The 25954-nt window shown below is 52.1% G+C and overlaps 1 long non-coding RNA gene across 1 annotated transcript; it reads left to right on the top strand.

Annotated features, from left to right (window-relative positions):
- Positions 1–19670: 19670 nt before the first annotated feature.
- On the top strand, positions 19671–20449 carry LOC134483007 (uncharacterized). The gene is made up of 2 exons (XR_015642512.1): positions 19671–19976; positions 20116–20449. It is a non-coding gene; the product is annotated as an uncharacterized LOC134483007 (long non-coding RNA).
- The last annotated feature ends 5505 nt before the right edge of the window (positions 20450–25954 follow it).

Genomic DNA, 25954 nt, shown 5'->3' with positions numbered 1-25954 from the left:
CCCTTCCTGACAGCACTGTCATAGAGCCCCCAAAAAAGGAAAAACTCATATCCTCTTTTCTCTCTTTTCTTGTTTCCTCCCTGCCAACACACACACACACACACACACACACACACACACACACACACACACACACACTGGCAGGCAAACCCCAGCCACGGTGACCATCCCGTTGCCCTTTGAGCCAGTCCAGTCCAGATGGCCTCTTTTCTTGGCTAATCGAGAACTCGCTCCCAGCTGGAGCCTGCCCATCCTTCCTTCCTCCCGCCCCTCCACCTCCCCACTTCCTTCCTGCTCTTGTAGGAACCATCACAGCTCTTAGGCAAGTCCCCTAGATCCAACTGTCCACACTGGGACACACTTTCTCTGTCAACCAGCCCCCTTGCCCTACTTGGGGGAAAGAGGGGGATCTAACCCAAGCCATGGGAACACAGAACAGTGGAAAGCACTCTGCCCCCAGCCTTAGTAGGGCTCCCAAAGCTCACCCTGAAGGCCTGGCAGCAAATTTGTGCTGAGCGCCTCTTCAGAACGCACCCTCTGAATCACGCCCAGTCTAGTTATATCTCTTTCTTGGGTGCAGAGAGAACATAGGTGTATTAAATAAAATTGAGGGGGAAATCCCCAAAGTAGGAAGGGTTTTTGAGGGAGCGATACCACTTCTTGGATTGTTAATGCTCAGCCACTTTCTGTGTCAGCTAGCACATGATTAACTACCACCACTGCCGCTATTATCCCCAAGCTCCTCCCCCTGCCCTCCTCCTGCCCTCCTCCTCCTTCTCCTCCTGCTTCTGCTGCTCTTCTTCTTCCTCTGATTTAACCTTTGCAATGAACCTGGGGAACAGGAGGAGTTTTGGTCCTTATTTAATTCATTTTATTTTATTAATTTTAGTGTTGAGATAAGGTCTTGTATAGCCCAGGTCTTAAACTCATTTCATGGACGACCTTGATCTTCTGAACACCCACCCTGCCATGTTTTCGTGGTGCTGAGGGTAGAACCCAAGGCCCCATGCATGCCAGGCAACCATTCTACCGACAGAGCTACTCAGAAGCCAGAGGCTGGTGGATTGGATACCTGTGAGTTTAAGGTCAGCCTAGTCTACAAAATTTCTGGCCAGCCAGGGCTACACAGTGAGAGTCTCAAAAACAAATGAACAAGCAAAACGAAAGAAAGAAAAAAGCACTTGGTGCTCTTCCAGACGACCAGAGTTCAGTTAGTCCCAGAACATGGGTGCCAAAACCTCCTGTGATTATATTTGCAGGGGATTGGATGTTTTCTTCTGACCTCTGCAGGCACCTGTACACACATGGCATACATACACAGAGAGAAAAAGAGAGAGACAGAGACAGAGAGACAGAAACAGAGACAGACAGACAGAGATGAAGAGACAGAGAGAGACAGAGACAGAGATATCAAGGAAGGAGGACACTGAGGAGGAGAAGGGTGATGGTGACACGCACCTTTAATCCCAGTGCTTGAGAGGCAGAGGCGGTTGGATCTCTGAATCGGAGGCCAGCCTGGTCTACAGAATGAGTTCCAGGACAGCAGGACAGCCTGGGCTACATGTAGAAACCCTGTCTTGGAGAGGGGGTGGGGAGGCAGGCAGGCAGGCAGGCAGGCAGGCAGGCAGGCAGGCAGGCAGGCAGGCAGGCAGACAGACAGACAGACAGACAGACAGACAGACAGACAGACAGACAGACAAGAGAACTGGATTGCTGAAGTTCAATGCCAAACCAGTGTCTTTCATCATTACATCCCCATCTTTATTGCTGATCCAAGAACACTTCACAGGCTCAGCTGTCTATCACCCTATCATGCAAAACAGATGGGGGAGACATTTCAAGGGACTCAATCACTATCCATGACGCCAGGCCAAAGATGGGTACAAGATCACAGTCCAACCTTAGTGAGTCACCCAAATACAACAGTCGCTCCTGCTGTAGCTCTGTCCACATGCACAGATAGGAGTCCATTTCTCCAATTTTTGGAGGAAATCTTATTTTGTGAGAGGAGGGGTGGATGCACTTGACCCTTCAAAGACTTCTGGGGGTTGGAAAACAGGCTCTAGTAGGTGAAGAGGTAGGTTCCCAACAGTGCCCCTTCCCCAGCAACCTGGGGAGTTGTTCTGCATCGCGGCCACCAGAGGGCGCGCGTTCCCTCTCAGAGCTCAAACCACGACGGCGTCTTCAGTGGGCCCGCAAAGGATGCGGCGTAGAAGGTTCAGCAACTTCGGAAAAAAATGCCCCCGGGATGCGGTCCCACCCAAAGCGTGGACTCAGCCTCGGTACAACAGTACTTCTCCCCTTGGCCTTCCACTCTAGCCGCACCCTACGCTGAGACCTCCGTGAGACTGTTCGTGCGCCCCCTCCTGGCCATCGAGAGCTCTACGGCCTGTCGGTGCTCAAGCTTAGAGGGCGGAAGTGAGGACAGAATTAAAGGAGAATTTACCTGGTGTGGGCCAGGAAGTGCCTACTGGGAATATACTGAGGAGGTTGTAGCGGTCATCGCTGAGTACTTGATGTGAGCACAGGAAGGGTCTGGGAACTACACGGAATGCTCTGGTTACTGGACAGCTTGATAAGAGAACACTGGGGGATAAGTACTGGGAGCAGTGTTATGATCCCTGCAGACCGTTAAGACACACTAAGCCAAAGAAGGAAGGGGGCACGGAGAGTTACCCAGGGGCAAACTGAGTAACACCTTATAGAGATACTGCGTAAGTGCTGGGGTACAAACTCACAGTAGGAAGTATTAAATGGGTTTAGGAATATGGCTAAGAAGTAAAGAGGGTCATAACATCCGCTGGGGACATGGGCAGTATCTGTGAGCAGTGGGCACCGTGCTTGACACTGGATGGCTAGTGCAGTCACTGAACTTGCACTCAAAAACTGGTTCAGGATGGTACTTCCCACTATGCTTCAGTGCCCCTCTCCACAGCGCCTCCAGCCTGTATCATTGTACCATTTTCAGTCAGAATTTAGATCCGATCTAGCCCTCAAGAGTTTCTGGCCCTGACCAGACCCTGACCATGATTTCCTAGCATGATGCGGTGGGGGGAAGATAGCAAAGGGGCTTGGGCGCTGCATATGAACAGAGGACAGAGCCTCCTTTTTCTGCTTCCCTCAGACATAGAGGGAAGTAAAGGCAGGTCAGCCTTTCATTCCCAGAAAAATAAGGAGCCCCCTCCTCAGCCCCTCCCACGAGGCTTTGGCCTCCTGGCCCAGCTTGCTGGCTGCTGGGCCGGGAGGGGTTGCCAGGCTCGGCCTCCTGCCCACTGCGGGGCGCCGGGGGAGGGCGGCGCGAGGCTCGAGATGCCGCGTTGCCATGGAGACGCTGCCGCATCCTGACTGCTCCTGGCAACGGGGTCCCGCAGCCAAGCAGGCGCTCGGCGGGGACCCCAGGGAGCGGGCGCGCCAGGCTGCCCACGGCGCCGCCAGACCCCCGGGACGCGAATCCGGCTCCCCCCAGACACCCCTCACTCCCGCTCCCAGGGGCACACACACGTACATGCGCGCCCCAGCTGCAACAGCCGAGGCGGAACTGCAGCCCAAGCCCTCCCTACAGCCCCCACTCATTAATTCAGCAAACATTTGCCGACCGTCTCAGTGCCAGGCGCGAGCTGGCCACTGCGGCTGCAGCGACGAGTCACACCGGGACGCCGCGCCGCCCCCGCCTCCATCTCACAGCCCGCAGGGGAGGCAGACACAGAAACACTGCGATCAATACTGTGACCCCAACAGCAGCCACAGTCGACTGTGTGTGTGCTAAACCCATCTCGAGCAAAGGTCGAGCAGGGTTTTTTTGGGGGGGTGGGGCGGGGGATGTTTTGTTTCCGTGACCATTGGGAAACACCCACACCCCTCGCCCTTTTTTGTTTTTTCTTTAACAGATGAGGAAACTAAGGCCCAAGAGGGCCTGTTTATTCTCCAGAGGCCACACGGCAGAAACAGAACAGGCCTTCTAATTTGAACCTTAACCACTTCCGGGCACTATCACCGCTGTCTCTCCAGAGCATAACTGAAAAGGACCCGACTCAGCCTTGGGCCTTAGAGAAAATGGAAACCTACCAAGCCGAGCAAGAGACAAGCAGTCTGTACTGAAAGCACAGCTCTTGCAAAGCAGTGGAGGATTTCAGCTGAGAACAGACTGCAGGTTAGAGAGAGCAAGGACAGATGTAGTTAGGAAACCAAGCCTGAAGGGCTGGGAGTGTAGCTTAGTGGTAGGGCGTTGACCTAGCATTTGCAAGGCTTTGGATTAGATCTCCATGCTCCGGGGCCTGGAGTGGAGTGGGGCGGGCCCCTGTTAGCCAGGCCGAGGAAACTAGACTCCATTGCTAGCAGAGCTGGGAGTGTGTGAGCACAGGAGGGCATGCGCTGGCTGTTGCTCTGGCAACCACCTGGAAGGGGCAAAGCAGGAAGGGGACTAGAGAGCAAGCCTTGGCCTATCCTCCCAGCCAATTTCAATGAGAAAGGAAGGAAATATATGGCCTTCTTACTCTCCCAAGCAAACACCCTTCTGTCTTACTCAGGAACTTAGGGAATCACCCCAGAACTTCTAGTACAAGGTGGAGGGATCCCAGGGAATGCCAGGTCTCAGAGAAGGTGAGGGCAACACCCAGAAACATCCTCTAGAAGGACATGTGGAAATAACTAGGTTAGACCGCTATAAGTACTTCCAAAGAGGATGGATCTAGGGAATCAGAAACAGGGACGGTGTCTCTCATCCCTTCAAGAGATCAGAACCGAGTTCCTTGCAGCCCTTTCCTACCGTGATGAGTCCCGTCTGCCTCTGTCCAGCAGACCCTACGCAGTGCACCCCTCTGAAAGAGACATAGCACTCGGGGGCCCCCAGCATCCCTCCTCCCAAAGTTAGCCTAATTTTTTCCCTTCCGTGGATTCAGGTCATTGCTCCCCGTCCTCGTCCTCTCTCCCAGGCGCCTCGGAATGTGACTAATTCCCTCCCTTCATTTACGGCTCCTGTTACCTGGGAGGTATTTATAGCTCTTCGGCCTGTCTCCCTCTCCTGCGACTCAGCTGCAACTCCCCCAGGCCGACTCTCCCCACTCGACCATCTTTGCCTCCCTTCTCAGGTCTGTCACCTCTTACCCAGCCTCCCACCTTGCAACCTCCCTGACAGGATAGAGTGGGGCTGGCTGCGAGGGGCCAGGGCCTTTTGGAAGACAGGGAGGCTATCTGCCAGACATATGCCCCTCCCTTCATGAGCACCCCCAGAAACCCGGGGGCCAGAGAAAGGTGACTGTCTCCTCTCTGTTACCTCAACATGCAGTCTGATACTAATACCAATAGCAAGCAACAATCACTGAGTGTTTACTACCAGCCATTATCATTAGTGCTACCCTTGGTTTGTAGAGAGGGAAGCCAAGCCTGGCAAAGGTCAGCTCCTCAGCTCTAAGTGACTTGCAGAGCAACCTCCCAGAGCTCTGCCTGCTATGCAGGAACACTGGCCCGAATGCAGGTTACGTGGGGCAGGAGCTGAGGTTCAACCAGGGTGCCTGACCAAAATCCACCTCACACTGTCCTGGCCCCCTGCCACCTCATTTGCCCTCGGATTGTCAGGAAACACCATCAGAGAAGCCACTGAGTTCCCAGACACTGCCACACCATGGCCCTGCTCCAGGCAGGAGTCACTGAGGATCAGAGATGGAGACATAGATCTTTAGTCAAGGGCAGAGAGAGTGGTTCTATGTCCATTGTAGGGGGCGGGGGCAGCAGAAAAGATGGAGGTGATTTCCTTTTTACAACTGCACCACGGCCCGAGACCCTTCACCAGGACAATTAAAAGCCTGAGAGGTAGACCTGCTCAACCACACCCAGAGTCTCTGACCAGAATTCTGACAATGTTGGTAAAGTGATTGTTGGAGGACGAAATAGAGCAGAGAGTTAAGTACAAATCCCAACGTTGTAATTAACAAGTCTCAACTTCCCCGTCTGTAAATGGGGAGGACATCACATCTCTTAAGAGAGGTGAGAATTCAGGACCTTGGGGGGTTTGTCACTACGTAAGGTTTATGTCATGCTAGAACTCAAATCCTGGGCTTTGTGCACGCCAGACAAGCATCTCCTAACTCAGCTGCACCCTACCCTCTTACTTGTTGCTTGGTTTTTGTTTTGGTTTTTTTTTTTGTTTTTTGTTTTTTGTTTTTTTTTTTTTAAAAAAGGGCAGGGGTTTGAAATAGAGTTCCTCTGTATAGACTGGCCTTAAACTCAGAGATTTGCCTGCCTCTGCCTCCAGAGTTCTGGGATTAAATGCATGTGTCTCTGTGCCCTGCTCAATATTTTTTTTTAAGATTTTAGATTTATTTTTAATTTATATCTGTGAGTGCTCCCCAATGCACTGCATGCATGCAGTACCCAAAAGAACCAAAAGAGGGCAATCTATCCTCCGAGACTTCGGAAGGATAACCCTAGAGTTACAAATTGTTATGAGTCACCCTGTGGGTACTGGGAATTAAACCTCGGTTCTCTGGAAAACTAGCCAGTGCTCTTAACCACTGGGCCGTCCTGTTTTGTTTTGTTTTGTTTTTGTTTTTTTGTGTTTGTTTGTTTGTTTGTTTGTTTGTTTGTTTTTTGAGATAGGTTTCACTATGCAGCCCATGCTGGCCTCAAGCTTTTGGAGAGCCTCCTTCCTTAGCTGGCATTTTGGGTGTGCACCACCACACGCAGCTGGTTTCCCTGTTCTGTTCAGTCTTCTCTCTCAGAGCTGAGCCCGGGCCTCTGCTACAGAGAATGAGCAGCCACTGCGGGGTGTAGACCCTTATTTCCACATTCCCACCTTGACCTCTATGGCTGTAGCACTACCATCACACACCCAGCCAAGCTCTGAGCTCCTATTTGAGGAAGCCACCCCTACATAGTGCCACAGAGGACAATTATGAGCCCTACCAAGGGGTGCCATATTGAATCCAGCAGAGCCTTTGTACACCCTTGTGCTACCTCTCACCATGAGGGAGCCTGTGACAAAATTCCCCAGTTATTCTGATGTCTGCACCTGGGATCCTGTGGCTCTGAGCCAGCCTTTCCTAGGGCCACAGCACACAGCAGTTCCAGGATTCATCCACCAAGCTGACCATGGGCTGACAGCAGCACAGCAGACACACTGGGTGGGGATGAGGCTGGGGGTAGCAGCCAGTGCAAGTAGACTGGCCACTGAGGTGATTAAACAGGGTGAAGTAGGCCGAGGTGATCTGGCCAGGCCTCCCCACCCTCCCCAGTAAAAGAGGAAATCCATCCCATTACAGGTAAAGGCTATGAACTGGGAGAGGTCTCACCAGTTGGCAGAGGTCTCACAACGCCCAGCAGGCAGATACAGGCAATACCTGCTTAGACGGCCATAGTTCCTGGTTCTCATACCGACTGACTAGCCAGAACCAGGTTTAAGTAGGCATAGAAGCAGTCAGTAGGCCTGCCCACACTGACTGGCTGAGAGAAAAGCCAGCATGGCAGGACATTAAGGACAGAACATCGAGAACAGAACAGCAGAAGGGAGCCTTGGGCTGTGGATCTCGGAAGGGCTGCATAATAGAGGCCTTGATCTTTAGCCCAGCTCTCCAGAGTTTCGCTGTGTGGCCTCGGACGTAAGCCTCTTTCTGAGCCTCAGTTTACCAAGACTTGTTTATGAAAACTCTGACCCCCACCATCTCCCTATCAGATCTGAGTAGGGCATCCTTGGGGACACCAACAGAAGAGACAAGTTTAGGGGTCCAAGAGAGTCTGTGCCCACACTGCTGCCGTTCTCTCCCCAGCCATGGGCACATAGGGTCCTCGATGGAGAAACACGGTGTATACAAATAATTAAACGGAAGAATTGGAGTGATTAGGGCAGATGATTATTGTCAAATTATGATTTATCTTGTAGTGGAATTAGTATTCCCCCAAAGGGCCCGGCGTGGCGCGGCGCCCGCCACGGCCCGTGATTAATCGCCGTCTCCAGAAGGTCACCTCCAGCCACTGCAGATTAACTCAGTGGGGAAACTTCTTTCCGTAATTCAAGCTGTTGTTCCCACAACCTGTCATCCGCCTTGGAAAAGGACGATTTCGTCAGGGAGCCCGGGGCGGGGGCCGGCCCGCTCCCCAGCCCCTCCCGGCTGCAGACATGATATATGGTGCGTCCCGACACGGGTGACCGCGAGGGGGGGCGGCGGCCGCCGTGGGGTAGGCAGCGGGAGGCAGGAGTGGGGGAAAGGTGGGGGGAAGCTCCAGCAAGTACAAGTAGGCTGTGAGGGGAGAGCGCGCGGGCGGTGGCAATTAGGAAGAAAATTGGATTTTTCAGCGTCCAGAGGCAGCTGCGATCTGCGGTGTGCAATGCAGTCAGTCGCCCCCCCCCCGCCCCACCCCGCTTCTAACACACAGGCACCCAGCTTCAGCAGGCAGAGACTCCCTAGGAGGGATCGAGAATTGGGGGCATCGGACCTCCATAAAGATCGGCGACACAGAGCCGGTCCTGAGCAGGGCAGAGAATTTTGCCTGTCCTCCCTCCTCTCTGTAGACTGTGCCACCTGGAGCATGAAATGCGAGCAGAGCAGGCGCAGGCTGGACTGAGGAGGCCCCTGCGTGGGCAGGCAAAACCTGGCAAGCCCGAGGCTGGGTACTGCAGAGCCCCCCAGCGGTCAGAAGGGATCTTTGGAGGGAGAACACCTCACCTGCACCCTAAAAGCAAGAATGCCTCCCAACAAGAGATGCTAACAAAGCCCAGAACCATGTGGCCTGGGGCTACTAGTCACCTGAGGCCTCTTAAGGGCAGCCTAACTCAGCTTGGCCATTGCCCTCTCCCTTCTGCATAAAGACTGTGTCTCCAACCTTCCCCTCACTCCAGCCTCTGCCCACCCTTGGTTCCCTGAGTAGAGAGACCTAGAAACAGAAGTCCTGCCTGCTCCCCTGCAAATGAGGCTGAAGCAGGATTCCCTCCAATTTCCTTTGAGGCACTGCCCTTTTGTGGTATAGGGTTAGAGCTGCCCTGCCGTCTGCTTATCCTCCCTACATCTAGAAACGCTAGCTGTGCACTTCTTCTTTAGGCCGCTAGCAAACATCCTGATCTGTGTTTCCTATCCCCCGCCAGCGGACTTCTATTCACACTTCTCTGTCCGGCTCATTTAATCCCACAGAAGAGAAGGTGCTCTGAGCTCATACTACACTCTGTACAGTAACCATGCTCTCTCTCCAGGCCTCCCCTACCACATCCAGCACGCTGGGCAAGCCTCCTACATTCACCTATTCGGTCCCTTAAAAGCCCACCCAGCCAATGGTCAGTGGGGACTCTGGGAACTATGTAGAGGACAGCAGGTGATGGGACATCACCTCCATCCGAATCTACCTCCACACTTGCCAGAGCCCTGAACTGAAGGCAGAGCAGAAGAGAGAGGTGGGACCCCTAGCGGGCAGCCCTGTCCTCAAAGCCTAGAGGCTCTAGATACGAACAGAAAACATGTGTTATGTATACTGTAGCTGGTCAGAAATTCTTGGGTCTGAGATATTTAGAGTTCTGAAGACCCAGCATTATTTGAGAGAGAAAAACCTATTTTCAAATATGGGAGTGGGGAACATCCCTCTCCCAAATAATTGGGACTCAATGTTGGCATTACCCTGGAGGAGAAAAGGGCTATCACCTTCTGCCTCTGATAACAGTGCCTTCAGAGTCTGACTGACAGTGACAAACACTTCTGTCTAGATTCTAAACACTGCACTTAACATTTAAGACACCCTGTGCTGCATCTGGGGCCAGCTGAAATCCTCTCTCCCCATTTTACAGATGAGCAGCACACTGAGCTGTGACAAGGTCCAAAGACAAAGTCTAGAAACGGGGGAGTGGGGGGGGGGTTGGAGGGTGTGGCAGAGAGAGCCTAAGGAGATGATTCCAGGCTTGCTCCCCACTAAGCCTAATCTATGAAGGAACAGGAACCTCCATACAAGTGGCTCCAAAACCTTCACACCACCCCCAACCTGTCCCTAAACCCAGAGGAGGGTGAGAGGGAAGTGGTTTGGTTCGAGTCCTGTCCAGGCTCTGAATCCCTGGGCAGGTCAATTTTGTCTCTCTGCCTCTGTTTTCTCATCTGATGTGAAGATGTGGGTAGAACCTTGGTAAATAATACCCATGCTCTTTACCACCGAGCTGCCTGCCCACTGCATTCTGATTGTTTAAAACTGGTGTCAAGTAACCCTGGCTGGCCTCTCACAGCTGAGCCTTAGCCATAGATGTGCTGTGATTATAGGCCACCATTCCCGCTGTGGAACGCTTTTCTTTTCTTTTTATCGTGCTCATGAACCTCGCTAACCTCTGAGATTCCAGAATGCCACGGCTTCACTCTCTTCCAGGGGAAACTGAGTCAAGGGACCTCACCAGATGAACTATCCTGAAAACCAACTGGGATTCTAAGCCCCACCCCTTCCAGAACCCTCCCAGGGCTTCCTGCCAGTCCAACACAGCCCAAACACCTAACCAGCTAGTTCTTCCCGGTTTCTGAACTACAACCCGCCAGATTCTGCCTCCCAGCCTTTTGACCAAGCTGGTGCCTTGGCCTATAATACGGCTTCTGGGCTTTCACGTTTGTTATCAAAACCTTGCAAGGCAACGCCTTCCAGGTCACTCCCTCCAGGCCGTCTCTATGCTCCCCCTGCTGCATTTCCACGCTGTCCAGCCACCCATCCTGGCTGTCTGAGCCCCTCCCGGAGCTGGAGCGGGACCAGCGGCTGGTGCCCGGAGCTAGGAAGCATTGCCCGCCCCGCGCCGCACTCCCGCCAGCGCCCGCCGCGGCCCGGCTTTGATCCCGCGGCCTCCGAGCCGCAAACCTGATTGGCATCGAATTACGGCGCGCGGCGGAGGGAGATAATGGCGGGAGGCGCGGCAGACATGAAAGAGGGGGGTACGCAGCGGCAGTCCAGGCCGTTGTTAATGACCCAATAAAAAGCAAGAGGGGGGAGAGAGAGCCCGCCCTCCATCCCCGCCCTCAGGACCGCGACCGGTGCACACAAAGCGGTCGCCGACTCGGAAATTACCGCGGCTCAGCGTAGCGCAGCGTGACCGGAGCGGGGGAGGCTCACCTGGCGGGGTGGGAGCCTGCGGCAGACCCGGCGCGCAGGCAGCCCGCGCCCTGCAACTGGTTTTGCCTTATGGGTTTTTCTCACTGATTATAAATCCTACACACACCATGTTTCTTTTCTGTTCTTTTGGACACAAGATCTCAAGCACCCCAAGGTTGGTTTCGAACCGAGTTCCTCCAACCTCCACTTCCCAAATTCTGGAATTACAGGCATTTGCCACCATCTCCTGCTCTGTGTTTTGTTTTGTTTTGTTTTAACAGGAAACTAAAATATGATCCCCACCCCACATTACTGAGAGTTTCTGTTTTGGTTGTTGCTTATTTGGTTTTTTTATCCCCTTAATATTTTTGCCCAACCCAATCCAGATCCTCATACAGACATACCCCATGTATTTAGTCACTGTCACTAAACAGTTACATAGATAGGGAAGTTACACTGTCACAGATACAGACCACATGTCCCACACCTAAAGGCCCTTCGACAGTGTACACAACCTCAACCAGGCATAGATATAAACATGGAGACACGCCCAGAAGCAGGGCAGAGACACTCATGTCGCATGGGCCATGCAGCAAGGGGCACATTGAAATCTGCCAAGGAGCACAAACATGAATCCATGTATAAGGACACATCGAATGCACAGGGATATCCACGTACAAGCACTCTGCCTGGGACACACACAGTGACACACTCCCCCAGGGTCTGAGACTCTCAATATGCCCTCAAGGCATATTCCCAACTTCACATAGGTCCAAGTGTGGTCCACAACACTACAGAGATGAAGAGGTGTCCCTAGGCCGCAGAACACAGAAAGGGGTCTCCACCCTCTCTGCATGTGGCAATGAGAAGAGCTGTGTTTATCTGTGAGATTGGGTAGGTGACTTAAATTATCAGAATCCCAGTTTTAATCATCTGTAAATGGAGTTCTATTTCCCCTCCATGGGTATTGTCTGAGACTCACGAGCAGGTAGGAAACACTGATGAATATCATCACACACACACACACACACACGCACACATCAACATATTCATGGTCAGACACATACTGTTCTTGGCTCCCAACATCTTTACTGACAGAAAATCCCTCGTAAACAGTCCCTGAGTCCCTCATGCTGTGTTCTAGATGATCCTGTTCTGAGATGAGAACTTGGCCTGGCAGCTAGAGAAGGCAGGTCCCTAAGAAGGCAGGATGAGCTCTGTTGTGGAATCAGACTCTAATTCGAGGCCAGCTTGCTCTTCACAATGAGCTCCAGAACAGTCAAGGCTACATAGTAAGACCCTGTCTCAATAAACAAACAAACAAACAAACAAACAAACATCTGTGTCCGTGTCCGTGTGTGTGTGTGTGTGTGTGTGTGTGTGTGTGTGTGTGTGTTACCTAGGGAGGCCAGAAGAGGGCACTGAATCCCCTAGAGCTGGCCCAACAGGCTAAGCTGCCCCTGGTGTTGTATGTGCTGGGAACTGAACTCTGGTCCTCTGCAAGAACAACATGCACTCTTTTTTTTTTTTTTTTTTGGTTCTTTTTTTTCCGGAGCTGGGGACCGAACCCAGGGCCTTGCGCTTCCTAGGCAAGTGCTCTACCACTGAGCTAAATCCCCAACCCCAACAACATGCACTCTTAACAGACAAGCCCTCTCTCCAACCCCTCAGTCCCACTTTTATTTTTCATTTTATTCCATGTGGATGAATGCTTTGCCTATATGCATGTCTGTGTCCCTTTCGTGTGCAGTGTCCTCAGAGACTAGAACAGAGTATCAGATCCTCTGGGACTAGAGTTACAAACAGACGTGAGCTGCCCTAGGGGTGCTAAGAATTGAACCTAGGTTCTCTGGAAAGCAGCCAGAGCTCTTAACGACTGAGCCATCTCTTCAGCCCCTGTTTTTTGTCGTTGTTTGGTTTGTGGTTGTTGTTTGAGACAGTTTCACAAGGCTCCAGCTGGCCGAGGCCGAAAATTTGATATGTAATCAAGAATGACCTTGAACTTCCTCTGGTCCTCCTGCCTGCAGTTAGAAGTCCATTTTCCCCGATGTCTCATTGTGTAGCTCACCAGGTCAGCGTCTAACTCAAGACCCTCCTACCTCAGGCTTGAGAGTGCTGAGACTACAAACATATCCTACACTGTACTGAGCCCCTAGCCCTGTCTTGAACCAGGTGTTTGCCCTTCAGCAAGGATTTGCCTCTCTGAGCTTTGGTTACCTTCACTGGCAAGTGGAGTAACAACAGCAGCACCCAACATGAGAGGCTTCAGCTGAAAGGATGGAATTTCTCTCTGCTGAGCTCTGGAGCCATAGCTAACAATATTAGCCCATGTTGGAATCGGAGGTGAAATATCAGGTGATACACACACACACACACACACACACACACACACACACAGAGGGGTGGGGGTGGGGTGGAAGACATCAGTCTTCCTGCAATTCTTCAGGTGGATAAAGAGACTTTATGAGCCTAAACTTAGGACCTAATTAATTCAGTTAATCACAAGCCCAGTCACACTAGGCATGGGGACAGCTGAGAGAGGAGGTCACAATCTGCTCTCAGTTCCCCAAAAGGATGGAGGGCAGGAAATGAGGTTCTTAGAGACTTTCCCCTTCAAATTCAGGCTTTTCTATTCCCCCCACTAACCAAAGCCCACACTCCATTCCCAGCTTGCTGGTGAAGCCCCTTCTCATGTCTAAATCCAATTTCTCTGCGGCAGCTGAAGCAGCACAGGGGTTCTGCAGTCAGAGTCCTGTTTATTCCTAGCCAGGCAGGTTAGAAAGGCTGTGTGATTGGTCGGTCTTCAAATGGATGGACTGTGTGACACTGGGTTTGATGGTGGTAGTGGTGTGGGTGGATTGAGCCATAACTTCTGGAGGAAGTCGAGAATGAAAAAAGGGTCTGGTGGGAAAAAAAGGAAAAGGCTCCCTCCAAGGGACCTTTATGTGTGACCCTGTTAGTAGGGAGTGGCATGGCCCAAGACTCTGGCCAAGGCTATAGAGGGAGGGGACAGCCCACGCAGGCAGGGCCGCTGCGGAGTTATAAATCACCCCGGACTCAATTAGAGCCTGTGAAAGGTTGTGCACACCCAGCAGAAAGCGATGCTTGGCGGGCAGCCAGCTCCCTGAGGGGGGTGGGGGCAGTGCTAGTGTGTGCCTGTGTGTGTGCAATTGTGTGTGTCCCTACTGTGCAAATAAGCTTCTGTGTCCTTGTCTGTGTGTTGGCATGTATGTTTACTGGCTTGCGTCTGTCTGTTCAATACGTGGGTAGGGTGGTACACATGCATGTGGATTCCTGCATGTGCTATGTACTTATATGTCTTGTGTGACTGTCATGGGGTGGGTCTTTTATTGTACCTATTTGACCCCCACTGCTCTGTGTGTATATGTATCTATAGGATAGTTACCTGTCATTTGTACCTGTGTGCACCTGAGTATGACCATGCAAGTGGTCATTTCCTATTTGCCTCTACATGACTCCTGCCTATGGGCGCTCAAATATAAGTATGTGTGTCTGAGACTTCCATGAATGGGCCTGGATCTGTGCCAGGTAGTAAGTTGATTTTGGGGGTTGTTTGTTTAAAACAAGGTCTCTCTAGATAGCCCTGGCTATCCTCGAACTCACTATGCAAGCCAAGCTGGCCTCAAATTCTTGGAGATGTGCCTGCTTCTGCCTCCAGAGTTCTGGGATTAAAGGTATGGGTCACCACACATGGCTAGTAAGTTAAACTGAATGTATGGGATGGAGAGACAGACTGATCTTGGGAGAGGGAAGTTCTGAATTTAAAGGGAGGCAGAAGTGGAAAGAGACACAGACAGGTGGCATTCTGAGCAAAATAGTAATAGTAGTAGTAATAGTTAGTAGTAGTAATAGTAGTAGTAGTTAGTAGTAGTAATAGTAGTAGTAGTAGTTAGTAGTAGTAGTAATAATAATAATAATAATAATAATAATAATAATAACAGCCAATGAAGGCTAACAGTGAAAGACTATGACAGATGGAGGAATTACTCCTTTTTTTTTTAAGATTTATTTATTTATATAAGTACACTGTCGCTGTCTTCAGACACACCAGAAAAGGGCATCAGATCTCATTACAGATGGTTGTGAGCCACCATGTGGTTGGTAGGATTTGAACTCAGGACCTCTGGAAGAGCAGACAAAGCTCTTAACCACTGAGTCATCTTTCCAGCCCGAATTACTCCTTCTTAAGTGCAGTTTATAGGTCCTTCTGAGACTAATTACCTCTGTCTTCTGGATAGGGAGGCTTGACAGCAGCCTTGCCTTCCATGGTGGGCCATGGCCAGGAAGTATTCTTGAAGTCCATCCCTAATCTTAATGGAGTTGAGCAGCTGCATCTCCAAGATGTACCCCTGAATGCTCTCAGACCCACTAGGAAGTCTGCACCATTACAATACCCCCTTTACAGATGTGGAGACTGAGGCTTGCTCACTTGTTCTCAGCTAATAATTAGTAAGGACAGAGTCTGAACATGGGTCTGTCTAATTCCAAAGGACTCGTCACACTCATTACCACTGTCTCGGATTCCTGGGGGACACTGTTGGAGTATGATATGTAAGTGGATGTGCTCCCCGAGTTCCTGTGTTCACCAACACATTGTAAGTATCCAACATATTTATTTGTTGGAAGGATCTGGGGGCCTGTGACCCCCCCCCAAGGATAATTGCAGCCTCTGTTCCCCTCCCAGGAAGAAGGCGATGCCCTGGGCCCAGAGAAGTTTGAGGATGAGATTTTCTTGAATCCAGGATGGACTCTGCCTATACATCACACAACTCAGACACATGAATGTCCCTGTGGACCTACATTGTGTCCCAATTGTCTCACCTCTGCCTAAGCCATAGACAAAAAAAGATTTTCAATCCCTCCTATTTACTAAGTAATGAATGCCTGAGGCTCTGAGCAGGGTTTCCCATGGACAACATCTGGATAGGCAGGGTCCCCACATGGACAACATCTGGATAGGCAGGGTCCCCACACAAACAACATCTGGATAGGGAGGGTTGCCCACATGGACAACATCTGGACAGGGAGGGTTCCCCATGGACATCTGGATAGGCAGGGTCCCCATATGGACAACATCTGGATAGGCAGGGTCCCTACATGGACAACATCTGGACAGGGAGGGTTCCCCACATGGACAACATTTGGATAGGCAGGGTCCCTACATAGACAACATCTGGACAGGGAGGGTTCCCCACATGGACATTTGGATAGGCAGGGTCCCTACATAGACAACATCTGGATAGGCGTTATTCATTAGGAGTCAGTTAGAGGTCCCTGACTCAGTTTCCCCATTGCAATGGTATTCCTTTAAGGAGTGGGGGGAGTTGGATATGAGCTACTTAGTCCTTGGCCTCCTTGTACAACCTCAAGAACCCAACTTTGAACTGGAGAGATGGCTCAGCCATTAAGATCACTTACTGTTCTTACAGGAGATCTGACCTTGGTTCACAGCACCCACATCAGGTGGCTCACAAGCACTTGAAACTCAAGCTCCAGGAGATAAAATCTCTCTTCTGTCCTTGGCAGGCACATGCACTCGCGTGCGCACACACACACACACACACACACACACACACACTCATATTCATACACACAAGAGAATGGAGCTAGAGAAATTGTTCAGTGTCACCAGCACTTGCTGCTCTTGGAGAGGCCCTGGGTTCAGCTCTCAGGATTTGCATGACTGTTTACAACTGGCTATAACTCTGATTCAAAGAGATTAGACACTCTCCGTGGCCTCTAAGGACACTAGGCACTGGAACGGTGCACATGGAAACATCCAGGCCAAATACCCATTGACATAAAAATAAATAAAATAGTTCTTGCTTGTTTGTTTATTTTGAGAGACATTTTCTCTATGTAATCCTGGCTTACCTGGAACTGGCTTAGTAGACCAGGCTAGCCTCAAACTCAGAGAGCTGCCTGCCTCTGCCTATGAAGTGCTGGGATTAAAGGCATTCTTTAGGGGTTGGAGGGCTTTTGCAGAGGAGTCAGCAATTCCCAGCAAACTATATGTCAGCTTACAACTCTCTGAACTTCACTTCCAAGACTTCTAATATTGTCACATAGACATACATGCAGACAAAACACCAATGAATGTAATATTTTTTAAGTTATAAAGGAATTCAGCACCACACCTGACCCAATAAAATCTTAAAAAGTAGACAAATAAATCTTAGGAAAAATTGAGAGAGGCTGGAGATGAGAAGGCTCAGCAGTTATGACCGCTTTTCAGAGGACCGTAAAGAAGCCATGAGATTAGTTCCTCACCCCCAGCACCACACTCACAACAGCCAGTGACTCCTGTGTCAAGGGATCTGAATCCCTCTTCTGGCCTCCAAAGTACCTACATGCATGTACACATATCTACACACAGACAGACACACAGAGCAATGAAAAAGGAAAGGCCTGGCTAGGTAGTGGAGATGTATGCCTTTAATCCCAGCATGCGGGAGGCAGAGGCAGGGAGATCTCTGTAAGTTCCAGGCTAGTCTGATCTACAGAGTGAGTTACAGGCTAGTCAGGGCTACACAGAGAAGCCCTATGTCCGAGAGAGAGAGAGAGAGAGAGAGAGAGAGAGAGGACAGAGAGAGAGAGAGAGACAGAGAGAGAGGGAGACAGAGAGAGACAGAGACAGAGAGACAGAGAGAGACAGAGACAGAGAGACAGAGAGAGAGAGACAGAGAGAGACAGAGACAGAGAGACAGAGACAGAGAGAGACAGAGACAGAGAGAGACAGAGACAGAGAGAGAGACAGAGACAGAGAGAGACAGAGACAGAGAGACAGAGAGAGAGAGAGAACAAACAAAGTCTGTTAATATTTTTTTCGAAAGAACAAACTTTAACCTTAACCGTGGCTCTTACATCCCAGATCCAGAAGTCTGTCCTCCATTCAGGTAAATTGCAAACCTAGCAAGAGATATAGCCTCCATCTCTCCTGTTCCAGACCCTTAGGCCTGAAAGGGTTTCTCCTTCCTCAGCCTCTTCAAAAATTATTCACTAACCACAATCCCCTCAGTGACCATGTTCTGCTCCCAGAGTGGGAGCGCTTGCAGGGAAGTGGGCATGGGGATCCCAGGCCTCTCTCCAGGGCAGCTTCCAGAAGGTTCACCCAGCAAGGCCTCACATCTGGAACCATTTCAGGCAGGAGATGCAGGGAACCAAAGAGCTGCCCCTCCTTTGATGTTGGGGCTATGGAAAAAGGTCATGCCCTCTTGGGGGGGAGGTCACAATGCATGGACTGTGTCCCTCCTGAAGCTAGGGAAGGCAGAATTAGAAAAGCAGGCTGAGACAGGGCTGGAGACTGGGTTGGGGGCAGGGCCTCCAGCCCATGAAGACACAGGCAAATGCAGAAGGATGTAGGTGGCCAGCACTGTTCTCCTCGGGAGGAAGGTATCCATGTTTCCTCTTGCTAAGTAAGCCTCAGTTCCTGGTTACTAAAACAGGGAAGATCTGTGGAGAGATTTTTTTTCTGTTTGATTGGTGGGTTTGGTTTTTGCAACAAGGTTTCTCGGTGTAACTGTCTGACCTAGAACACTGCACACTGGGCTGGCCTCAAACTCAAATCCATCTGCCTCTGACTCCTCTGTGCTAGGACTAAAGGTGTATGCCACCACACCCTCCTTTGTTTTATTCTGTAAAGAAATGTTCTTGCTGTGTTGCTGTGTAGTCCAGGCTGGCTTGGAATTCACTATGTAGTCCAGGACAGATTCAAACTCATGACAATCCTTCTGTCTCAGACTTTTGAGAACTAGGATTACAGATATGAGCCACTACACTTGTTCAAAGACGATGCTCCCAGGCAGGGTATGGCTCGTGACTTGGGAGTCCAGTATTGGGAGGTGGAGGCAGGAGATCAGGAAGGCGTTCAGGCCATCCTTGGCTAGAGAGTGTGCCGGAGGGGGGCGAGGCGGCGGCGGCGTGGGGGAGGGGGACAGTAAAATAGTCAATGGTAAAAGTACTTACCACCAATCTTGACAAGTTTAATTCCCAGAATCCACATGGTGAACGGAGAGGACTGACTCCTGCAAGTTGTTCCGTAACCTTTACATATGTACAATACACGAATGTGTACATAGAAAGAAATACATTTTGAAGATGATGTTTCCACACAGAGCCAGCCCATCCCAGTAAAACTCAGGACGAAACAGCAACTGCTACTATTGTCATTACTACCAATATTTTCTTTAAAAAAAAAAAAAAAAAAGAGGGGTTGGGGATTTAGCTCAGTGGTAGAGCTCTTGCCTAGCAAGCGGAAGGCCCTGGGTTCGGTCCCCAGCTCCGAAAAAAAGGGGGGGAAAAAAGACTTATCTATTTATTTTATTTATGTAGATGAGTACACTGTTGCTGTCTTCAGACACACCAGAAGAGAATATGGGATCCCATTACAGATGGTTATGTGGTCATGTGGGTGCTGGGAATTGAACTAAGAACCTCTGGAAGAGCAGTCAGTGCTCTTAACCTCTGAGCCATCTCTCCAACTCAACATTTTCTTTAAAACAAACAAACAAAGAAACCCAAACCTGTTTCTACCCCAAAGCTGCCATTCAGCTGTGGAGTCTAGAACACACTGGCATCAATGTGGAACCAAATATTGACCCATGGAGGAGGGCAGGATGGGAGGGCAGGCTGGATAGTTGAGATGAATTCCCACAGGAAGCAGAGAAGCTGCCCTTCAGACATGAGAGAGCCTGACAAAATAAGAGTGTGGGCTGGGGAGAAGGTGTTCCAGGGAGCAGACAAGCTTAACTAAGCCCTGGAGACAGAAGGGTGCCCTACAGGGCTGGCGGGGTGGGAGGTGGGGGTGGCGAGAGGGGGAAGCTATTGGTGTAAGGCACCAGGCCTAGCAGGGGAGGGGAAGAGCTCCAGTGAACCTGACTTAACTGGGGCGTTGAATGCAGCGGAGCCTAACGGCCCCTTCTAGGGTAGGACTCTGCCCTGAGGACTTCCCAGTCCATGCTCCCAGGACCCACAGGGGCACCCACTCCCACCTAGTCCCCCTATCCGGCTCGAAGAAATCAGGTGGCTGTTCCCTCATTTATTCTCCCCCCCCCTTTTTTTCAGGAGACGATAATTATTCAGATCAGCCTGGTGATTTACTCGGCAATCAGAGCCGCTCGATGCGGTGGCCGCGGAGCCGAGACAGACGAGCATCGCCAAGGAGGATGAGACCGGGGGGCTCAGCCCCCTCCCTCCCCCTCGCCCGCCCGGCCTTTGTTCTCTTCGAGGTCTGCACCGGCGCTGCTGGCCCACAGTGTATGCGCCCAGCCGCTTGGACACAGCAGCGACCTCAGGGGCTGGAGAGCAAGTGTCCACACGCGTGTGCCTCGGGGAGGGACGTATGGGGGCACGTGCTGGATGAGCATGCTTGTATGTATAAAGGGAAGGCGATGGGGTATACCTGTGTATACCGCTGTCAGGTGTGCAATCGGGACTTGTACACCTGTTTGCCTACCAGGGCCTGGGCACAGCTGTCACTGCTGGCTCATTTAAAAGTGTGATGGACGGGTGACCAAATGGAAGTATTTTAGAAACATAGAGGGCAGGAGATGACGGTTGAGGCTCCTGTGATGGCAACCGTCTGATAGACCCATGGATGGGGCCAGGCAAGGTTCTAGCATTTTCTGACTGCTTGTGCTCGGAACAAGCAGGCCCCAGGGGTGATTACCTCAGAGCCTCGGTCAGTAGTGGGGCCCAGGGGTCACATGACAGGGGTGCGGACCTGTTCAAAGACCGGTGGGTGTACACACGTGTTCAAAGGCGCGTGTGCATTTGTGTCCGCAGACCTTCGCCTCCTCCCGCCTGCGGGCGGGCGCGGTGACGGTGACCTCATTACCGCCTCCGCAAGGCCCCTTGAAATCCCTGCGCCTCCGCATTTGGCTGCTCTAAAGTGATGGGAACGGCCTGCGCTTCCTGATCAATCGCTTAAAATTCAGGGTCGGCTCGCTCGCGTTAGAGGGCTGCCTGCCAGCCCGGCGCAGCGCGCTCTGCCGCCTTCCCCCACCCCCTTGCTTTGGGATGGTGGTGGGGAGTCGCGATGCCGTCGTATTGGAAAACATCCCCGCGCTGGCTGGGGGGCCCGGTGGGGCCAGCGCTGGAAGCCGTTCCACTCGAGCAGATGGCTGTGAAACTTTGGCGGCGAGATAAATTGGGTCTGACGGCGTGAGGCCGGCACACAGATGGGCGGGATTCTCACGCCGGCCCCCACGTCCGGCCCGGCTTCGGGCAGGGGCCGGCGCCGCACAGAGCACACACACCCCCACCTCGGGTACCAGTCCGACCAACCGTGGGCTCCCTAGGGCCACCCACCCATCCCCCTGGGGCCTCCCTTGACCGAGGGCGCGCCCTCCGTCACCTTCCTTCCGGCCCCGGAGCTCAGGAGAGACGAGCCAGAGGGAGGGGCACCCCTAGCGCCCGCCCAGTCACCTCCGCCAAGCTGGCAGCTGGGCTTTCCCCCTCCTCTGCCATCCGCAGAGGCCTGAAGCGTGAAGGTTAACAGCTGGGGGGGAGGCTGCGTCTCCCTCTCTCACCCCCTCTTTGCTGCAGCCCCGCCCACCTGCCAGCCCTGGGGATGTCGTAAACAGGGCTGTGAGGTGTGTGTGCGCGGAGGGGGGCTGAAAGGAGGGAGAGAGAGGAAGCCAGACAAAGAAAGCGAAAATGTGCGAGAGGCGAGGAGAGACCAAAGCGTAGACCGAAGGACCTAGACAGGCAGAGAAATAGAGATGGAGGGTTAGACACAGAAACACCCACAGAGAGAAAGGATGGAAGAACCTCGGAGCTAGACCGAAACACACAATTGAAGTGTGAGGAAGGGGAAGGGTGGAGCAAAGGGACTAAATACGAACAGAGGTGCAAGCTGCACCGGCCTCGAAGTGCGGGCGACCCTGGAGGGTGGGGACGTACAGGGACTGGGGAGCAGGGCGGGACGCTGGGCTGCTCCAACCCTACCCTGAAGGCTGAGGTCCGGAGCCTGGGAGGGCCATTGCCCTTGGCCGCGCCCTAGATCTCCGCGTCATTTCCCCGCCTCGGTTTCCCCTGGAGTGTGGGGGTTGCCGGGGGGGGGCGGGGGATGCTGCGCAGCTGTCGCTCTGCTGAAGAGCCCGCCCAGTCGAGCTGCCTCGTCCGCACATCAGTCCAGCCGGCAGATATCGATCCTTCCTAGCCAAGCTCGATACCCGCGGCCTGCAGCCCGCTGTGCGGCGGTCCTACAAAGGAGGAAGGGCTAGTTTTTCAGGACGCCTCCGTGGAGATTCGGTGCTAGAATGAACCGGGGAGGGAGGGCCATGGTCAGAGCGGAGCACTGGGTCCTGCGAATCTCTGTACAAGCCCACTAGGCAGGCCAGGCAGTCTGAGGCAGGGCATGGCCTGGGTGACCCCGGGCCCAGACTCCTTCAGGATGTGGAAGGCCAAAAGGGAGAGAGAGAGAAAAAAAATCTTCGTGGAGTTGATGGAGTTGAAGTTTTGTAAAGGGCGTGAAGGAGACAGCCAATCAGCAGGCCGTTTTTTACATGGCCTCTCCGATTGGTTCTCATAGTACCTCTTTAGAATGTTACTTTGAAATCTTAAGAAAAAATATAAGCCCCACCCAAGGGGAAGGAGGGAGACTCTGACACACCCCTCAAATTTCATATACGTTGCTACCCCCACCTCCACCCCCCACCCCACCCCCGCCAGGAGAACTCCAGCCATTCTCTGAAGGGAGGTGGGTCAACCCACAGATATGGATAACTAACTTGAGATCCAAATGAACACAGAGAGGTACAGCTTGGCCATAACCCAGGAGACAGGTTGCACCCAGCATTCTTTAATATGCTCATTTCCTCCTCCAAATGGGGGCTGAGGCAGAACAGAAGTGTTGAGAAGAGGGGCTCGGTTCTGACAGGCTGTTAAAAGACATCCAATGTCATTAAAGGGGCTGACCCGATGAGTAATCCTCTTGTTTGCTACAGGAACACTGCAAGCTTGCAAATACTACTGTTTCAGAGGTAGGCGGGTTGTTCTACAGCTTATCCTCAGGCCGGTCTGACCTGGAGATCGTGTTTCCCCTACGAGCCAGTCAGGCAGACATGAATGAATCCACGGGGCCCAGTGACAGACTGAAGCTCTTGGAACCTATAATAGGGGGTCTTGATAATGTACTCTTTCTGCATCCAATGCAGGCTCTGTTCAGCAGACCCCGAGTCACTCTTAGGGAGAGAGAGAAGCTGGGATATTGGCAGTTAAGCATGGAGAATCAATGTCCATCAGGATCTTCCCACATCTCCTTACTCAGGAGGAAAGGGAGCGGCGTGCCTTCCCCAAATCTCACCCATCTTTAGGATCCACGCTCCTCTGCCAGGAGCCTAGATGTTTCAAGACTCTGGGGTTGAAGAGCTGTCAATGCTGGAAGAGATTTGGGTCTATGGCTGAGGCTGAAGAAAAATCCCTCGATCATTTGTACTGGGGTGTAGATGGGTGAATTGACTCTTGAAGTACCCTATCCCATCCCAGCTCAAGTGGGAACCCATGTTACCAAAGCCTGAGAGCACGTGTGAGGGTTGTCCCTGTGTGTGTCCCTGTGATACATCTGACCTGCAGTCTTAGTCTACTGTGGGAAACACACCTTGTTTTCAAGCCTATGGACCAGTGTTCAAACACCTAAGAGATCTCATAACTTTGACCCTACAAAGTTCAACCTCCTAATGACCCAACCTGCTGTGTGATTCTAGACTCACGTCAACACATCTTTGGACCCTGAGTCCTCTATAAGGCTGTGTTCTCCTGAACCTACCATTCTCAGTGGAGTCAGCTGCAAAGAAACCCTAGAGCAGAGTGGATTGGTCCAAGTGGAGCCTGGGAGGCCCAGCTGGTTCAGCCTATAGACTGGAAGCTGGGGGGGGGGGTTGGGGGGACAGCAAGATCACCAAATCCCACGGTTCTCACAAGCTCACATAATCCCATCCCCTTTCCTGCTTCCCTGCCCACATCATATAAAGCAGGGATGGTGCTGCATAGAGAACAGGAAACTGTGTGTGTGTGTGTGTGTGTGTGTGTGTGTGTGTGTGTGTGTGTGTGAGAGAGAGAGAGAGAGAGAGAGAGAGAGAGAGAGAGAGAGAGAGAGAGAATGAATCTGTGTACACAGGGAGGGTGTGAGAGTCTTCCCCTCACCCACTGCCTCTGCCACGGTGGCACTGTGAGAAGCTGAGATAATCCCTTGCCATCTGTCTTGTGTTGCTAACCGGCTCAGCCGGACAGCCACCCCAGCCGGCCGCAGCTCCACAGATGGGTGCAGGGGAGCACTGAATGGACTGACTTAACTCCGGGGACCAGACAGCAAGGATACTTGGTCCTCCTACCCCAGAATACCCCTACTGTAGAGAGGAGGAAAATAAAGTCAGAGGTGGGCTGGTCAGGATGGACACTGCTCCTGTTGTTGTCATCTGTGAGCTGCAGGTCGGCCATGACCCACCCAGAATGCAGTACGATGGATGGACGACCCGTGAGCTCACCCTTTTTTCACGTATACGCATCCAATGGGAGGAGTGTAGGAAGACAAGTCAGAGCTCTTGGTCCAGGCAAGGATGAACGAATCAATCTTAACTCTTCCTCAGTCTCCAGGCAGACCAGCACACAGGCCTTCATGTTAGTTTCCCAGAGCACAGAGCAGGAAGGTTCACAGGATGCTTAGTGGGTAGGACTGCAGGTACGGGCCCATCGTTCTGATCAGGAAGCAGGCTCAGTGAGGGAAGAGATTCCAAGTGGGGGAGCTGGAGGAGCACATCTCTAGGTCAGCCTCTGTAACTGCCCACCATAATAAAGTCTCTCTCCCCGTTGGTCGGTCGCAGCACCCACTCCCAGCCTGTGGCTCTGCCGCTCAATGGGCTCTGAGGTTCTGTTAGACTCACTAATCAGGCCCAGTAGTGATTCCAAAACACAGTCAGAGATGTTAGGACGTGCCAAGCAGGGCCTGAGGAAAGATTCAGCATTGTTGCTGTGTGGTCCGCATCTGCCCGCTCGCATAAACAGCATGCTTCCACACACCTCCACTCTCATTAGAAGCTGCACCTATACTCACGCAAACACATACTCACCGTCATATATACAGTTCCTATAAACACAGTCTCACAGATACACATGCTAACTCAGCCTCACAAGGCCTCTGGCCAACCTACAGGCCTCAACATTCACACCAAACACAGTCCTCCCCTGATCTCTAAACACTTGGGCCCCCCAACTCTTTAATGCTACCCACAAACCCTAGCAACTCTGTCTGTGAACACCTACTGCAGAAGTGTGTAGAGAAACATCTAGTAGATAGGATTCTTGTCTTTCCTGCCTGCCTGTAGAAAACACCCTCCCCAGGTCCCTAAGGCCTTGGGAGCTGCCTCATAGCCTCAATTCTGGAGAAGAGCCCCTACCTCCTACTCTTTTGGGCTCTCGGCCTTCCTAGGCCCAGGAAGATAAAAGGAACAGAATCATCTCTCTTGGGCTCTTTGGGCAGGAGATGAGACACACCTTGGGCAGTGATCTGAGTCCCGCAGAGCCATGGACTCCAGGACTTGGCACAGACATACTTCATCTACTCATCTGCCCAGTGCTCACACACTGTCACACACTGTCACTCACAGTTACATGCCTGTGCTGCTATTCTCAAATCACCCTCACCCTCACACGAGTCACTCTCCCATAGATAGTCACGCTTCACACGCACAGCCACATTCCCACAGCCACGCTGACAGGCGTGCTCTCACTCCTTCTCGCCCAGCTCCATTCCCACCATCCCATCCTACTGCAGTCATGGCCCCAGCTGAACAGGAGGCAGTTCTGGGCCCCTGAGGTCAGCAACTCCCCGGCAGAGGCTCTGAGGCCTGCATTGACAGTCTGGTATGCAGAGAGACAGGAAGAGATGTCGAAGAGGCCTAGA

The sequence above is a fragment of the Rattus norvegicus genome, chromosome 18 (assembly GCF_021556685.1).
Source record: "Rattus norvegicus strain SHRSP/BbbUtx chromosome 18, alternate assembly SHRSP_T2T, whole genome shotgun sequence".
NCBI lineage: Eukaryota > Metazoa > Chordata > Mammalia > Rodentia > Muridae > Rattus > Rattus norvegicus.
The sequence above is the reverse complement of the archived record's forward strand: the minus strand, read 5'-3'. Positions and strand labels throughout refer to the sequence as shown.